At 40.8% G+C, this 4,912-nt stretch overlaps 1 pseudogene; it reads left to right on the forward strand.

Annotated features, from left to right (window-relative positions):
- Window positions 1–609: 609 nt before the first annotated feature.
- On the forward strand, window positions 610–743 carry LOC120864964 (annotated as a pseudogene).
- Window positions 744–4,912: the final 4,169 nt, after the last annotated feature.

A 4,912-nucleotide genomic window follows, 5' to 3' on the forward strand; every position in this document is an offset into this window, starting at 1 on the left:
GAAGGCAATGGCACCCCACTCCAGTACTCTTGGCTGGAAACTCCCAAGGAGGGAGGAGCCTGGTAGGCGGCAGTCCACGAGGTCGGGAAGAGTCGGACACGGCTGAGCGACTTTACTTTCACTTTTCGCTTTCATGCATTGGAGAAGAAAATGGCAACCCACTCCAGTGCTCTTGCCTGGAGAATCCCAGGGACGGGGGAGCCTGGTGGTCTGCAGTCTATGGGGTCGCACAGAGTCGGACACGACTGAAGCGACTTGGCAGCAGAAACTAACACAACATTGTAAAGAAACTATACTCCAATAAAAACTATTTTAAAGACAAAAGAACTCAGTACATAGTAAAACCTTAATATTAGCATTTTGGCACACTACTGATTAAGAAGCTACTAGGGTTTGTTTTTTATTTTTTTAATACTAAGGTCATCACAAATAATGCCTGAATCAATGTAAGCAAAAGGCTAAAAAGAAATAAAGCAGATATGTGCGGGTGGGAGAACAGCAGATTTGGATCTAGAAGATCCAGGTTCTAAATGTCCAATAAGAGGGGAAGATAAACAAAGGCACAGGCACTCTACAAACTACATATGCAGCCATTTAAAATGCATGAAAATCATTTCTCAGCCTTTTGGCTAAGATCAAGGGTAGTATCTGTTCTTATCAGTTTAAAATGCATGGGAAAGATATATAAGGATATGAGGAAATGCTTATGACAAGATGTTAAATAACAGGAAAACAGAACCGACACACAGACATATTACATTTAAGTAACAATCCCAACTGTATTTTTTTTTAAGTGAAAATGAAAAGGCACAAGCCAAAATAGACATAGATACACACTTATTCACTCAGTCATGTCTGACTCTTGCAACCCCGTGGACTCCTCTGGCTCCCCACCAGACTTCTCTGTCCATGGGATTTTCTAGGCAAGAATAATGGAGTGGGTTGCCATTTCGTCCTCCAGGGGATCTTCCTAACCCAGGGGTTGAACCAGCATCTCCTGTGTCTCCTGCATTGCAGATGGATTCTTTACCAGCTGAGCCAGCAGATTAGCCCCCAAAATAGACATCTAATAAGCTTATGGATAGTTTTCTGCTTTACGATTTTCTGAATTTTCCAAATTTTCAATTAAAAGAATATTTTGTTGCATAGTAAAATTTTTGTATAATTTAAATTTTTTCTCTCTCATACTGTTCTCCATTTTCAGAATTCCTTTGCAGTAAACTTATACAATAAAATATGTTAGTTTTTTTAAACAAGAAAACACACTTGTTGCCCAGAGGCAGATGGAATCCGACTAGTGTTTGTTGTATGGCAAGACCCAAGGCAAAAAATACATTATGGTTTCTTAAAAGCTACCAACAACATAATTATAATATATTTTAAAGTGTAACTGTGTTGTGGAGGGTGGAATTAATCGTGTACAAGGGCTCACTCCTGCTTACCAAAGACATAGGCAGGTGAATTAGGGTGAACCGCCATGTACACTAGTCTGTTTTCAGTTACACTAGAGAAACTGAGGCAGGGGTGCTCTTTCTGTATCTTCCAAGAAGCTTATATGCTTCCTATGAATTTTTTTAGAATAAAAGTTATCTTTTTATTTTTAGATTTTGGATTTGTGGCCCAGCTTCACTAGTTACTAGCTACATGACACAGGAGATAGACAAGGTGTGAAGCCTTTGAAAACTGCATTCCCCATCTCTAAAATTATGGATATATCTACTTCACTGGGGAAAGCTATGGCCAGCAAATAAAATAATGTGTGTTAAAGTACTTTATAAACTGTAAAGCCCAGTACAAACTTTAGTGAAAAGAACATAGGCTCAGATTAGGCAGCCTTGATTAATAATAAGTGACACTTACTAGTGTGTGATATTTCAACACGGTATATAACCTCCCTGAGCTTCAGTTTTCTCATCTAGACATATTTCTTCATCTATGACACCTGGAGCTTTGCAAACACATAATATAGGAAAGTTGTAATTATACTGTAGCCATTTCCTAGGAATAACTGAAATAGCTCTTCTACTTGTAAGGGCTGCCCCAGGAGTAGCAGTAGGACTGCCTTCCAAAACAGTTCCTCAAAGCACCTTAATGCCAAAGAAGAACAAAGAGGAAGAGGCAAGACGCTTGGTTTCCCCCTCCCACACCCCAGAGCATTTTACATCCAAGCTCTGAAATACTATTAGAAAAGAGGGCAAGATAATCTAGATGTGAAGAAATATGGAAAAGGAACTGTGGAGGTTAATGTCATGTGTCAATTTGACTGGCTCACAAGGTGCCAGATACTTGGTCAAACATTGTTCTGGGTGTATCTGTGAGGGTGATTTTAGAAGAGATTAACACTGGAATTGGTGAAGGCAGTGATGGGATGGATTGGGAGATTGGGATTGACATATAGTGTGGTGCTTAGTTGCTTCAGTTGTCGACCAACTCTTTGCAGCTCCGTGGACTGCAGCCCATCAGGCTCCTCTATCCGTGTGATTCTCCTGGCAAGAATACTGGAGTGTGTTGCCATGCCCTCCTCCAGGGGATCTTCCTCACCAGGGATTGAACCAGACTCTCCGGCACTGCAGGTAGATTCTTTACTGCTGAGCCACAAGGGAAGCCCCACACTATTGATATTGTGTATAAAATAGATAACTAATGAGAATCTACTGATTAGCACAGGGAACTCTACTCAGTGCTCCGTGGCACCTAAATGGGAAGGAAATAAGAAGAGTAGATACATGTATAACTGACACACTTTGTTGTGTGGTAGAAACGAACACCAGGGCTTCCCAGGTGGTGCTAGTGGTAAAGAACCCATCTGCCACTGCAGGAGACATAAGAGATGTGGGTTCAACCCCTGCGTGGGAAAGATCCCTTGGAGGAGAGCATGGAAACCCACTCCAGCGTTCTTGCCTGGAGAACCCCTTGGACAGAGGAGCCTGGTGCGCTACCGTCCAGAGGGTTGCCAAGAGTCAGACACAACTAAAGTGACTTAGCGTGCACCCATGCAGACACTGACATCACACTGTAAGGTAACTATGTGCTCAGTTCCTGTCATGCCCAACTCTGTGACTCCATGGGCTTTAGCCCACCTGGCTCCTCTGTTCATGGGGTCTCCCAGGCAAACATACTGGAATGGCTTGCCATTAAAATTAAAAAAAAAAAATGGAATTGGTGGACTGAGTAAAGCAGATTGCCCTCCCTGGTGTGGGTGGGTTTTAACCAATCAGTTGATGGCATACATAGACTAAAAGGCTAAACTCCTGGGATTAAGATGGAATACCTCCTGTTGCTGAGCTGGGACTATTTTGCCCCCGCTTTTGAACTAAAAATGAAACATCAGCTTTCTGAGCCTAAAGCTTGTTGGCCTTTGGACTGGAACACCACCTGGTCCCTCTGATTCTCAGGTCTTGAAACTCAGATTGAAACTTCACCATTAGCGCTCCTTTGTCTCCAGCTTGCTGACTAACCCCACAAGTGGGATCCATAATCATGTGAGCCAATTCCCTATAATAAATCTCAATGTATATATAATCCTATTGGTTCTTGTTTCTCTGCAGAACCCTAATATAGGAATCTTCACCTTAACTAACAGAGGTTTGACAGCTGGGAGGACTCAAGAAACTACTGTGTCCCTAAATCACCAAGTCTCAGTAGCCTCGTCATATGAATAGATAGCAACTACTGTGTGTCCAGCTACCCACTGTGTCCCATCAATGCAAGCTGATAAATCATGGCCTTTCCCTTTTATCTGAGGATCGCAAATCAATACTTCCATTAGCATTATTGCTCCCAAAGCACCAAGAGCATCTGACATGTCCTCTCCCAAGAACAGAGCCACAAGGATGATGAATCTACCTCTGAGATCCCACTGATCACAGCAGGAAGGGAGAGGATGAGAAGGAGAGAAAAAAAATGCAAGGAAGGGTACAGGGGAAATAAAGAGTCTGAAAAAGTCAAAAAACACTGCCTAAAGTGTTAAGGGTGGACCCTGAATTTACACTTTGAACAAGTTCTCAGGTGATACTGATGTCACTCGTCCAGGAAACTCACTTGAAAACTACTGGTTTACACAATGGATGGATTCTTAGAAAGTAACATATATACATTGAGAATTCTTTTTCTTCTTATTCAGGCAGAAAAGTATAAGTAAAGAAGAGAGAAAAATCGCCTGCTACCTTACCACCCACGACCCACTGGATTCCATACAGACACACACATCCATACACATGTACACTTCCCTCTTGAAAAAAAAAAATCACACTATACATTTTTCTACACTCACCTCCTTCACTGAACACATCAGGAAGCTTCCTCCATATAACTTCTACTAAATGCATAGCAGGAGCATTTGTCTAGATTGATCACAACTGTGTGTGAAATCTTCTTCAGTAACTTTATTGTTTTAATTAAACATGTTCAGTGTAAGAATCAAACACTACAGGAAAATACAAAGAAAGGAAAACCCATCTTAATTCCCACCACTCCAGAGGTAATCCATGTTGATAAATTGATGTATATTTTCAATGCACATATTCCTTTATCCATTTATAATTTTACATAAATTGAATCATATAATCCATGCTATTTTGTAACCTGCTTTTTCCACTTACAGAAAATAAGTTTTGATACAGCAAATACAATCTCAAAAATCCTTGGGAAATGTATTACATAATGGAATCACCTCTGAATTTAAAAAAAGTCCTCTTATGAAAAGAAACATTCTTCATATAGTAAATTTTTGCCTACTACTCATAAATCTACTTCATCATTGTTTAAAGTGTGTATGTGTGCGTGTGTGTGAATTCCATATTTCATTTACCAGGTCTGCTTTAGGAAGAGTTCATCTGCATTAAGGATTAGCCTTTTGCAGTAAATCAAAATCTGTGGTCTAAGTCCCTGTTCACAACACAGATGGTCAGAA

The sequence above is a fragment of the Oryx dammah genome, unplaced genomic scaffold (assembly GCF_014754425.2).
Source record: "Oryx dammah isolate SB20612 unplaced genomic scaffold, SCBI_Odam_1.1 HiC_scaffold_5, whole genome shotgun sequence".
In the NCBI taxonomy this organism is placed as follows: domain Eukaryota; kingdom Metazoa; phylum Chordata; class Mammalia; order Artiodactyla; family Bovidae; genus Oryx; species Oryx dammah.